Source organism: Pleurodeles waltl, chromosome 8 (genome assembly GCF_031143425.1).
Source record: "Pleurodeles waltl isolate 20211129_DDA chromosome 8, aPleWal1.hap1.20221129, whole genome shotgun sequence".
Lineage (NCBI taxonomy): Eukaryota > Metazoa > Chordata > Amphibia > Caudata > Salamandridae > Pleurodeles > Pleurodeles waltl.
This window is the reverse complement of record NC_090447.1, coordinates 882,846,426-882,859,968: the sequence shown is the minus strand read 5'-3', so window position 1 is coordinate 882,859,968 and position 13,543 is coordinate 882,846,426. Positions and strand designations below refer to the sequence as shown.

General features: G+C 43.6%; 1 protein-coding gene across 1 annotated transcript in view; it reads left to right on the top strand.

Annotated features, from left to right (window-relative positions):
- Positions 1 to 6,529: 6,529 nt before the first annotated feature.
- Positions 6,530 to 13,543, top strand: part of LOC138250372 (DNA dC->dU-editing enzyme APOBEC-3C-like) — a 64,857-nt gene continuing 57,843 nt past the window's right edge. The window contains exon 1 of the mRNA XM_069205186.1: positions 6,530 to 6,580. The gene's annotated coding sequence lies outside the window, so the exon portion shown is untranslated. The remainder of the gene's footprint in view (positions 6,581 to 13,543) is intronic.

Here is a 13,543-nt window from a genome sequence, read left to right as displayed (position 1 = left end):
CTCTGATCTAACTCCTTTAAGTTAAGCTCATGAGCCAGCTTCATCTTCTTTTCCTCAAGGGCTGCTCTCCTCTCCTCCCTATCCCTCTCCCTTTCCCACTCCATCTTTAGACTGAGCTTTTTCAGCTCCAACCGGTACTCCCTCTCTGCCTGTCTGTCCTGTAACTCTTCAGGGGTCAGACCCTTGGAGAACACACTGCTACCTGCCCTAGAGACTCTCTCCCTGGGTATAACAGGTCCACCCACTATACCATTGTGAATGGATTGCCCCTCTCTCTCCTCATCCTCCTCATCCTCTGTGTGCTCCTCAGCTTCTGTGGCTTTCACCCAGGCCCTCAGCGCCTTTTGTAGCTCCTCCTTCTTGGATGAGCTCTTCATGGGACAGTCAAAACTTTTACAAAACTGCTTCAACTGAGCCTTTGTATAGCTCTCTAATTTCTCCAGGTCACAAGCAGCTTCAGCTGATGCATCTCCAGATTGAGACATGATGAGAGGTTTAAGTGCAAAGTTCCAAAGGCAGAAAAACAAGTTCCCTAATGAAGTTCAAGAAAAGTCAATCAAGGGATTCAGCAAAAATGGAAGTAGAACAAAAACAGTCCCAAAGAGAAAAAGCAAAAATCACAAGACAAGTAGTATGTGGTCATGTAGTGGTCTGCACTCAAAATAGTAGTGTACATTTAATCACTGTATGTCGAGTACAAATACAAGTACATATCCCAACCACTTATCACCAATGTTAGAAATGGGGTCTTTGGTTGACAGTCAGGTTACCCCCTGGTCAAGCAAGGACCCTCACTCTAGTCAGGGTAAAAGAGAAGAGTACAGTACCTTTGGTGAAGAGTGAAAACAAGTCGATGCGCGAAGTCGGGGCTCGCGGCGCCAGTGTAAAACGTTGAATCCACGCACTTCGAGCGGCGTTGGTCACGATGTGGTGCAGTGACTTCGACGGAGTCGCAGACTTCAGCGGGGCTGCAGCGGGGTCAGGCCTGCGAAGGTCGTCGCGTTCTAGCGAAGATCACGGAGTCAGTTGCAGGCGGCGTCACCGGATTCAGCAGCAGCATCGGTCCGAAGTCGTCCAAAGTCGATTTCCTTGGATTTCCACCAGCTTTATTTTCAAGGGCCCAGGGACTGGATGGGGCACCACTTGTCAGAGCAGGAGTCTCTCCAGAGACTCCAGGTGCTGGCAGAGAGAAGTTTTTGCTGTCCCTGAGACTTCAAACAACAGGAGGCAAGCTCTAAATCAAACCCTTGGAGATTTCTTCACAAGATGGAAGGCACACAAAGTCCAGTCTTTGCCCTCTTACTCTGGCAGAAGCAGCAACTGCAGGATAGCTCCACAAAGCACAGTCACAGGCAGGGCAGCACTTCTCCTCAGCTCTTCAGCTCTTCTCCAGGCAGAGGTTCCTCTTGATGTCCAGAAGTGATCTAAAGTCTGTGGTTTTGAGTGCCCTTCTTATACCCAATTTCTCCTTTGAAGTAGGCCTACTTCAAAGTAAAGTCTCTTTTGAATGTGCAATCCTGCCTTGCCCAGGCCAGGCCCCAGACACTCACCAGGGGGTCAGAGACGGCATTGTGTGAGGACAGGCACAGCCCTTTCAGGTGTAAGTGACCACTCCTCCCCTCCCTCCTAACACAGATGGCTCATCAGGAAATGCAGACTACACCCTAGCTCCTTTTGTGTCACTGTCTAGTGTGAGGTGCAACCAGCCCATCTGTCAAACTGACCCAGACAGGGAATCCACAAACAGGCAGAGTCACAGAAATGGTATAAGCAAGAAAATGCTCACTTTCTAAAAGTGGCATTTTCAAACACACAATCTTAAAATCAACTTAACTAAAAGATGTATTTTTAAATTGTGAGCTCAGAGACCCCAAACTCCACATGTCCATCTGCTCCCAAAGGGAATCTACACTTTAATCAGATTTAAAGGTAGTCCCCATGTTAACCTATGAGAGGGACAGGCCTTGCAACAGTGAAAAACGAATTTAGCAATATTTCACTGTCAGGACATATTAAACACATTACTATGGCCTTCATTCCAACCCTGGCGGTCTCTGACCGCCAGGGCGGAGGGCAGCGGAAGCACCGCCAACAGGCTGGCGGTGCTTCCTGGGCTATTCTGACCGCGGCGGTAAAGCCGCGGTCAGAAAAGGGGAACCGGCGGTTTCCCGGCGGTTTTCCCCTGGCCCAGGGAATCCTCCATGGCGGCGCTGCTTGCAGCGCCGCCATGGGGATTCCGACCCCCTTCCCGCCACCCTGTTTCTGGCGGTTTACACCGCCAGGAACAGGATGGCGGGAACGGGTGTCGTGGGGCCCTGGGGGCCCCTGCACTGCCCATGCCACTGGCATGGGCAGTGCAGGGGCCCCCTAACAGGGCCCCACAAAGATTTTCACTGTCTGCTTAGCAGACAGTGAAAATCGCGACGGGTGCTACTGCACCCGTCGCACCCCTGCAACTCCGCCGGCTCCATTCGGAGCCGGCTTCCTCGTTGCAGGGTCTTTCCCGCTGGGCCGGCGGACGCCCGTTTGGCGGGCGCCCGCCGGCCCAGCGGGAAAGCCAGAATGGCCGCCGCGGTCTTTTGACCGCGGTGCGGTCATTCGGCGGTGACCGCATGGCGGTCAGAATGACCGCCTATATGTCCTACCTTAACCATACACTGCACCCTGCCCTTGGGGCTACCTAGGGCCTACCTTAGGGGTGCCTTACATGTAAGAAAAGGGACGGTTTAGGCGTGGCAAGTGGGTACACTTGCCAAGTCGAATTTACAGTTAAAAGTACACACACAGACACTGCAATGGCAGGTCTGAGACATGATTACAGAGCTACTTATATGGGTGGCACAACCAGTGCTGCAGGCCCACTGGTAGCATTTGATTTACAGGCCCTGGCACATCTAGTGCACTTTACTAGGGACTTACTAGTAAATCAAATATGCCAATCATGGATAAGCCAATTACATACACATTTTGTAAAGGAGCACTTGCACTTTAGCACTCGTTAGCAGTGGTAAAGTGCCCAGAGTAACAAAAACAGCAAAATCAGAGTCCAGCACACATCAACAACCTGGGGAACAGAGGCAAAATGTTAAGGGAGACCACGCCAAGGATGAAAAGTCTAACAAGTGCCATGAGTGAGACACATGTAGTGAGTCTCACCCATAGTAAAAAGTCAAAAACTGGGTGACCCAAAAAGCAAAACAGTCCAAGCATACTGAACGAACTGAACCCAATTGCAACAGTGTTCTACTCACAAGTGAGTCCCTAACCCAGAAGCGTTAGTGCTTTCCTATGTGCTTATTTTGCAGACCACACAAAGCTATCAAATGGATCAAGTTCCACCCCTGAGCTTGGTCAACAAATCAATACATTCAATTATATGTGAAGCATATTAGGCTCCACAAAAAGGACAAAGAATAATTCAGTTTCAAACTATGAAACTTTATTAAAAATTAATGGTTTCCAGAAGACACAGACAGGTTAGTAGCAATTTATAATCAGAATGTGTATATTTCAGATAATAGGCAAATCAAATTGTATGAAAGTCATATAAATTAGGAGGCGATCTAGCATTTGATGGAAAGGACAAAGGAAAGTCAGTCCTGTCTCTTGGGAGGGCACTCTAGTGTCTTCTGCTCTGCTAAATTCTAATTCAAAGTTTGAAGTACTCAATTAGCTCTGTACTACGCACCTACACGCAGTTCTCAGAAGACTGTCCAATCAGGTTAAAACAGGATGATACATTTAGAACTCCAGCCCACTTAGAAACAAAATGTTCATGTTACAAAGCAAAGATGCCAACCAAAGTGTAGGAGATGGATGGCAAAAATTGTTCAAAAAATAAACTCTCTCAGTCAACAGCCAGTAAAATAGAAAATAATGTATTCTTCAGTAAGGACCCAGGACTGCAGACATCTAAACAACTCTGGAATCACTCAATAACCGGCTCTAAAGCAGAAACACTCTAGAACTGTACAACTATTCTAGCCATAGAACATACCATTATATAATATACTAATAGCATTTGGAAATACAAATAACGTCAATGCCGAAATTAAGTAACCCTAGCCATTTCAAAATTCAGGCCTACATTAACAATAGTGAATCTAAACATGTATAAGAAATATTTCTTAAATAGCATTAGTGTGTCTATGCATTATTGATGTTTTAATCTGGGCCAGACTGGCCTACCGGGCATCTAGCATTTTGGTGGGCTTGCATGTTAGGGGGTGGTTTCACTGACGATGGGGATCGGTTGTATTGCTGGGGACTGCCAGCCATAATCCTACTTGCAGCACATCTAAATAAACAATGCAAAAACAAATGTTTTTTAAAGTACACTTCAAACATGTTTTAAAACTATTTGTTTTTATATTATTAATTTAGAAGAGCTGCAAGTAGGAACGCGACTGGCAAGTTCTCTGCAACAAAACTGCACCCACAAAAAAATAAACCGCCAGCCCACCAAAATGCCCGGTAGCCAGTCCATCCCAAATTGTATTCAAAAGCTGTTTAAAGCCCATAAGCCCCTGTGAGTAAAATAACTATTACCATTTCCTTACAGTATTAATGAAAATACACTGGCAGGTATATGTAAAAGCCATTTAACACTCATCATCCCCCATATAGAAAATCCCTATGCCTATTTCCTACCTGGAACACTCCTAATACAGTCACAAACACATTCAATAGCCACATACTCCCATAAATCCCCAGTTAAACGTTATCTATTCCCAGTTTTCTAGCAGAACCATTATAATAGAGGGAAATGTGTTGAGCAGCTGTTTGAAGCCCATAATCCTCTGTGAGCAAAAGTAGCTATTACAATTTCCTTCCAGCAATCATGAAAATACAGTGGCTGGTATATGTAAAAAACAATTAACGCTCATCATCAACGATATAGAAACTCCCTATCCCAATGTCCTTCCTTGAAGAATCCTAATACATTTCCAAAGGTATTCAATTACCACATAATACCCACAGTTCCCCATGCAGAACATAGCTATGTCCATTTACCTTCAACATTTACTAAGTAACATTACCAGGTATATGTACCAGCCTCAATCTTCCTGATGCAAAAACTTTGTTTGCCCATTTCCTAAACACACGTCACTATATTACAGTGGCAGGTATATGTCATTATCCATGATACCCCATGTAGAAATCATTATGGCCATTACTATTTCCTTACAGTAATCGTGAAAATACAGTGGCAGGTATATGTAAAACTATTTAACGCCAATCATCTCCAATGCAGAAAGCCCTATTCCCAGTTCCCATTTCTTACCTGGAACAATCCTAATACAGTCCCAAATATATTCAGTGACCATGTAATCCCCATAATCCCCCATACAGAATGAAGCTATGCCCATTTTCATTCAACATTTATTCAATAACAGTACCAGGTATATGTAACATCCATCTAATTTCCATCATCTCCATTGTAGAAAATCCCTATGCCCATTTCCCACCTGGAACAATCCTAATGCATTCCAAAGTAGATCCAATGGCAATTGAACACCCATAACTCCTTATACAGAACAAAGCTATGCCCATTTTGCTTCAACGTTTGCTAAACAGCATTTTCAGGTATATCTAAGTATGTAAAAGTATCAGTCAGTGCTAATTACATGTTATTGCAATACTTCATCCAATAATCCCTGCTCCATAATGTATATTGTGTGTCCAGTATCACTATGAATAGCTGCACTGCAGCTGTATGTGGCCAAGCAATATAACAATTAAATTACCATTTAATCGCCAGTAATCGACGTTGGTATAAAACACCATATCCTTTAGTAACCCATCAGATTTCATGTATAGGTAAAAATATCTCCAAATGCACATATTATGATTGTCTACCAACAAGGCACTGCTAAATAAATTCACTAAAATATATCCTGATAGGTCAAAAATAACAATCGGTGAAGAAAGTTAACTTTCACTTTACACATATAAGATAAAAACCCTTCCTGGTAACTAAACATTAGCAATTGCTGAAGAGAGTTAACTTTCACTTTGCACTTGTAAGCATTAAACTACACTGCCACTAGTGGCCACTTAAGAGAATGCAGCATACCATCCCATCATCCCAAATGATCCTTTTAGTGTGTCCTTATTTAACCAAAAACTCTACATCAACCAGACATACTAAAGAGCTATAATTGTATATTCACCCAACACAGAGTCTGTTAGTCTGCAATGCGTGGCCAGGTTTAAGAATATTGTTGCCATGCACCAGCTTCCGAAAAGCTATTTTTTTCACCCTTAGACGTGTGTGGTGTATTAGGTGGCGGCATCTTGCCCGATAAACAGCTGAGCAAGACGCCGTGTAACCTGGCAGCTTTAGCCTTGGGTCGGATACCAGACCTCTTTCTGAACGTGTACAGTTCCTATGCTACGCCTAATCACCAGCAGCTGTGAGCCTTGGCAAGAACAGCACTGGTGGTTATTTAAAGGCACCGGTGCCAATGTGCAATGTACAGTGGGTGGGGAGTTACAGAATGATGTAACGCATGCAAAGCAGTTTCGGTTTCGTTTCCTGACATTTGCTTACAAAGCCTATCTGTTTCGAAGCAGCAGGGTAAGTATAAATCTTTATCACTGCGATTTTCGTTGTAATTAGAAGCTTCATTCGAACGATCAAATGAGTATTACCAATTATTCTGTTTAAAAAAAAGTGCTTTGGGATAAACGCCCGTACAGGGGAACGGCGCTGTGAACTTTATTGAAGGGTTTCCGAACGTAATGTTGAAGTGACAGCATGTAAACAAGAAAACAAAGTCAGCTGGAACGTGTAAATGAACATCACTCCTCTACAGAAAGTGGTGTGCAGAGTCCTGACATTGATTATATAATTCTAGAATGTGGAGACACGCCAGGCACTGTACCACCAAAGAACGTTATCACAGTGCACTTGTTAATATCTCTTCCCGTGGTGTCAAGTCCTTCACTCCTCCTGTGACATTTATTCAGACCTTAAATACATGTTACAAATTATTTGTCTGCCTAACCTTTCATTTTAGGTTAGCATATTCAGTATACATTGACATAGGAATGTCGAGTTGTGGTAACAGAAGTTTGTGTAGCGGGCGTCCAGCCCTTATAAATTACCTGTACCTGGACACATTGGAGGTCGGTGAATCTTTTAACCGAGTCGGGCTCTCCTCATCCTCAATAGTCGAGTCACTCAGATCAATAATCAATAACTGTTGTAATCGGTAATCAATACTCAATTAATAGATCGATATAACACATCAGAAATCAATAACAGTTGGTATTTCGGCGCACCATGACCTTTCAGTCATGAATAACCACACCAATTTATTAAAAGTTAGTGAATTTATTTCCCTATATTAACAAAGCTAGCACGATATATATATGTCTCAAGACCAATTGATATATGTATATGAACATTACTAGCTGTCCATAACGGCGGAAGAAACGCAATCTACGTAAAATCTGAATGATGATACACTCTGTTATAGCAATGCAAATCACCAATGTGACTAACTGTATTTGACTAATTGCATACATTCGGTCAGCATAACAAGATTTAAATTCTTCATGATACATTGAATGAAAACCTCGACTAACCTCTAATTAGCATTGGCATGTGGGACTTCATGCAAAACGAATTTAGTCAACACAAATTTGGAAAACTTCTAGCTAGGATCCTATCAAAGTAGCAGTTGGTACCTAAAAGGAAAAAAAAATACACAATGCATAATACATTTATCCTTTCATATTTACCAAATACAATCAGCATTCAAGAAAAGTCTTCGTCCTTCAGGTACCGGTTGATCAGCATGGGGCAAATTTCAAAAGGGGCAAAGTTAAGGGCAGGCTTCCTTGCAGCGGCAAGGAGAATAGGGCAAAGTTACTGCATGGGCAAGATGGGGGCAAATTAAAGTTAAAGTCTCTAGGGTGAGAATTCTTAAAGTCTCTTTCTCTCAGATAGAGAAAAGGGCATCAGGGTGTCGTCCAAAATGGAGTCTGGCATCAGGCTTCAAACTGGCATCGAGGAAAATGGCTGACTTCTCTTTGTCCGGTGGGTTTAAGTAAGAAACATTCCAAATTCTGTAGGGTCTTCCATTGGAGGGTTCATAGGATGGCTTCAAATTGTCCAATCAAAAATTGTCTTTTACTAGCGCCCATTTATGCATACACTGTCCTTGGAGCCTTGGAACACAAATTGTATCATGGTTTGCCAATTATTTTACTATCTGTACCTCCATTGTCCGCACCTGCAGAGGCTGACCTTGTATCAAAGGGGATGTAACCGGCCTAGCACGAAACCTTGGAGATAAGTGTACCAGCCAGTTTCTACTGGAAAAATACAACTTCAAGCAAGAATATATTTCATTAATTCAAGGAAAAAAAGAATCACGCAGTTAGAATTTGAAACCAAGCAACTAGGCCAAAGCCTGTACTAAATTTAAGCTAAGCAAAACAGTATTCAAACAAGAAATCATGGCATACATTTGCGATTATGACGGATTAGTACAATTTTAATACTTCGTGATTAATAAAGCTCGTTTATAATGATGGCGAACTACCCCGAGGGCACAATTTCCCTCGTACATTATTTCTTTTACTAAAATCACACTTCATTATGTGTATTCGATTACACGGTATACATGAATATATGTCGGACCTTCTTTTTCTGCGTCATCACGGTCGATTGTTATTAGTATGGCCTCGCAGCGCTATGCTCTGCGAGGCTGCGAAGCACTGCCGCATTTTATGCAAGCGCATACCCCTGCCCATCCTTTCTCATAAACTCTGTCCAATGCTTAATTTGTGCTTGTTGTTTCCGGTGTTGAGCACCGGCACTTATTTTTGAGGGCCGGGGCTTGCTCTTCTGCCTCAAGCATTTGCTGCGAGAAAAAGACACACATGGGAAAGATGGAGGAAGGGAAAAAGGAAAAACAAGTCACACGGGGAGAAAACAGCTGCAAGAGTGAGCTGAAGGGGCAGGGAGTGGCTTTATATGGATTGAAGAGGCCCAAGATGGCTTCAGGCTTACGTTGCCTCAGTATTCCGTGTTCACACATTTAATTGTAGCAGCCGCGTGTTAAAGAGGAGGGCTTTGGGCACGGCACCTCTTTATTTACAAATTAAGCACTGACCCTGTCCTATCTCACTGTACACGTGAGGTACGCTCACTGACACTGTCATACCCGGAAGTAGATCTCCTATGCAAGCCTCCCCTCGAAGCGCTATATCATTTCACACATATTGACTACCACTGAAGAATTAAGATGACCTTTCTCTGTACCCTCTAGGCCCACACACAGGATAGTGTAAATGGGACTCTTGTTTACCACATTGTCTCCATCGAGAGGCACTAACGCCCATTATTATGCAACCCTGTACGAGAAGGCTATTCTTAGAGCCAAACGCATTGTCAAAGCAAATACGTCTGGTATAAGCTGCCAGCGTTGGCTTTGCCAATGCTGGTTCTGTTTTGCCATGGTTTTTGTAAAACGTTATTGGTCCGGGAGATGTCTAGCACTCACCAATACAAAGAAGCATTGGCAAAGCCAATGAGTTTCACTTTGTGACCTATTGGCTTTGCCTATGGCTTTTAGCCACGCTCTGCAGCATCTATGATCATGTGCTGCATTACTAAGGTTAAAAATAGCAAAAACCTTTGACAAAGCCGTCCATGCCATTTTAAGGCGAGCACACCACTCCTGCTCGAGCCAGCTGAATGACACAGACACTTTTTTTAAAATTTACTTTCTGATCTAAAAGGTTTTCTAAAACAGAATACTTTGTACAAAAGTGTATTTTTTTTATAGTGATATGAGAGGAACAATGAAAGCAACTCAGGGAAGTTTAAGGAGGAACGCTAAAGCAACACCGGAGGAGAAGCAAAAGCAACGTGGAGGGCTGGAGGGCTGGAGGGCTGGAGGGGAGACAAAAGTAACATTGGTAAGGGTGGGAGCAAAACCAACATGGGGGATGGGGAAAGCAACATGGAGGGCTCGGTAGAGGAAGCAATGTGGAGAAGCCCACGAGCGAGCACAAGAGGAAGGGGGCAGGAAAAAGCAGTCCGGCAGCAGAGTGCAGAGAGGAGATATACACAAGAAAGACAGCTCGAAAACAAACGCACTCTAATGGAGTGCTTCAAACAAAAGAAAAAGTAGTACTTGAAAACCAAGCAGTGGAAGCAGCAATGCCAGACAGTCAAATAGATTGTAAAGAAGCAATGCTCTATGGGAGGGATGGAGGGAGAGACAAACACAAGATTGACAAGTTGATCCACTAACAAAGATCAGACAAATGAGAGTGACAAGGAAAGTCAAACAATTGTAACCAATGGGCGGGCTTTAAGCTCCTCCATATTCCAGAGGCAGCTGATGCAAATTTCAAGGAATTAGGGGGAGTGGCGGATAAAAGATAGTTAAGAAAAAACCTACGGTTCTGATGCTGCCACTGCCTCACTCCTCTGCTCTCCTGGTGTCCCAGCAGTCCCTGGGACACCAGCACAGGCTCCCCATGCAAATCTGATGCTGCTCTCATGCCATGCCTAGCTTAAGAGCAGCGTCAAGATTGGTCTGTGAAGCTTGGTCTGCCACTCAGACAGTCTCAGCCTAAATAGAACAATGTTAAATGCAAAAATATTTCTTGGGGTCTGATTGCTGTTGAAAAGGTTTATGTAAAGTTTAAGTAGGTGAATTTTTTATTTTTGGAGGATTTGGAGCAAAATCGTTGAATGTCTCAGGTGACCAGGAGAGACTTCCAAAATCACTTCTAGAGAAAGACTGTGTTAATACAGAGCCCTAAACTTTCAAAGTCTGGCTGTATGTCAGTGCATGGGAACCTGCGCATGAGTGAATGATTTTATTTTTTGTAAAGCGTAACACATACCTAAACATCTCTTGGTGACCGAGAATACATGACACAGTGAGGGAGAACTCGCCAGAGACAATTTTAGCATAACAGATAGGTCTTAAGAGCTGTTCTGAAGGTAGTGTTCTGGTCAGTCTTTCTCATATGAAGAGGCAGCTGGTTCCAATGTTTAGAATTAAGAAGGCTGAATGAGGGCCCACTCGTATGTGCTCTTTTTACTGACGGTACTTGAAGTAATAACAAGGTTTCTTAGCGACAAGATTTCAGGGGAGAGCAAGGGCTCAGCAGATGGCCTAAGCTGGATTCCTCTGGGCCGTAGTGAGCATTGTGAATTAAGCGCAGACTCTTGAAATGCACTCTTAGCTTCACAGCCAACCAGTTTAGCTTTCTGCGAGCCTCAGAGAAATTATCATATTTTGTAGATGACATTCTGTACTCTTTGAAGCTTTAGCATAACAGAAGTTGGCAGTCCAAAACATAATCTGTTGCAGTAATCTAATTTAGACATCACATATGCGGGAACAACAGATGCATGTACATTTCAGGAATAAAAGTGTGAGCCTGTATGAACAGAGACAGGGCCTTATTACGACCTTGACGGAGGGGTTTGCTGCGTCACAAATCTGCCATGAAGGCCCAAAGTATGGAAACTTGCACTGCTTTTTTGGGAATGCATAGAAACCTTGTGGCCCAAAGAGGTCTGCCCCAGAAAATCAAGATGGGAATCTCAATATCACAAGATACCTTGACCAGCATATTGAGGCTGAAATGTTGAAAGGTTAGTAAGTGGATATTTTCTATACCTAATTCCACATCTATGTACCTTGACGATATATATATCTTCAAGGGGCACAGATGTGGAATAATGAATTATAAATCTATGCTTTCTCTGGACGCACTTCCTCTTTGAATTTCAGTCCAGTGCTTAATTTGCTAAAAAATATAAATTCCAGGGCCCCTGTCAGGAGGGCATTGGAGTGTGCACCATCCATTGCCCCTACCAGCGCTTCCAAAGACAGCTTCAATACAACTACTAACCATCACACCTCTATAATTGTGACAATTCAGATGATTCCAGGCCTCCAAAGCTATTAAGAATGGCTTGGGCATCAGGTATTATTCCCATTTAATATATATAAAATAAATAAACCACTGTTGTTCTGTTAATCTCTAATTAGACAAACACCACCATGTTGGAGACTGACATAAGTGCTGGTGTTGACAATTAGGTGCCAGCTCAAATTAAGCACTGATTTTGTCCCTCATTATTCTGTCCAAGTAATTTTAATACCACAATATTCCTATGCTCGATATTCCGTAATATCATTGTCCAAAGAGATACTTAAAGATTTTTCCTTTAGTAACCAGGGGGTGGGCATACATTTTGGAATGTCAAGGGTATTTGTATGGTTCAGGGGTTGTGGGTTAATATGGTTATATATGTTCCCTACTTGCGGTGGTCAGTAGGCAGTTATAGTTTGCACCTAGTTTCCATAGGAAAGCGTTTTTTGACTTGGCTATATCGTTGGCGCCAATGAATCTTCATGAAATGTTCCAAAGAAGGTGTCCTCTAAGGTCTTGTTGTGCTTGGAAAGTTTCAGCGTGATCCATCAAGTGGCCACCAAGAAAAGGGGGAGGTCAAAAAAGTGCATTTCCCATGTGAATTCCCATACGGAATTTGAACACAACTACAGCCCAAACCACTGGACGGAATTACATTAAATTTGGTAGAAAAGTAGCTCTTGGTCCAGAAAGCAAGCTTTTTGTTATTTTGTGTAAATCCTTTCAGTAGTTTCGGAGAAATTAGAGGAAATCCAAATTTGTATAGCTAGGATTGCGACAAATTCATGAATCCTCCCGATCTTGTGCAGAGATCTGATTGGCTGCCAACACTTCAATCAGGAAGTGTTGGCAACCATTTTGGGACTCAACATGCAAACTAAAAGAAAAGGGGGCAGGGTACAAATATCCTGAACCCCTAGCCTTGGTGCCGGGCTCTCCCTGGGACCCTGGCAGGACAAAAAAGCATTTAATTTTTAAGTTACAGCAAAATTCGTAGATATCCATGAATGTTGTCTTACATTTAAAAAAACAAAACAAATGCAGTCTCCTTTGCTTGTTTTTAATGTAGTCCCCAGGTGGGCAAGGTCCTGGGGGCTGGCACATTTTTTTAAAATGGCGGGGGTCAAACAGGCACCCCCTCCAAAGGGATTTCTTAAGCCCCAGGGACCCCCACCTCCCAGGGACTACATTAAAAAATATATAGAGGAGGTCGCACTGACCCATCCTGGCTCCAGGGACCACCAGCTCCCCAGGGCTTTTTCAGAAAAAGGAGGGGGGTTTTCAGACGTCCTGGGGACCACCACCTCCCCAGGACTAAATTGAACATTATGGAGGGGGCCCAGGGCCCTGCAGACCACTGACTTACTGGGGCCAAATATTAATTTTAAAACATGGAGGGGAGCCGTGTCACCCCCTCCTCACGAGCCATATAAGGCCCGGGAACCACCACCTTCCTGGGACCAGCCCATGCAAAAGAAAGGAAGGGAGCCCGGTGCTCCCCCCTTCCTGGAGCCATCAATGACCCTGCGGACCACCACCCTTCAGGGCCAGCTCCTGCTATCTCCCGTGGTAACCACCCTCCAGAGATAGCTGTTTGCTTTTGCTTGGTGGGAGCTGTCAAAAT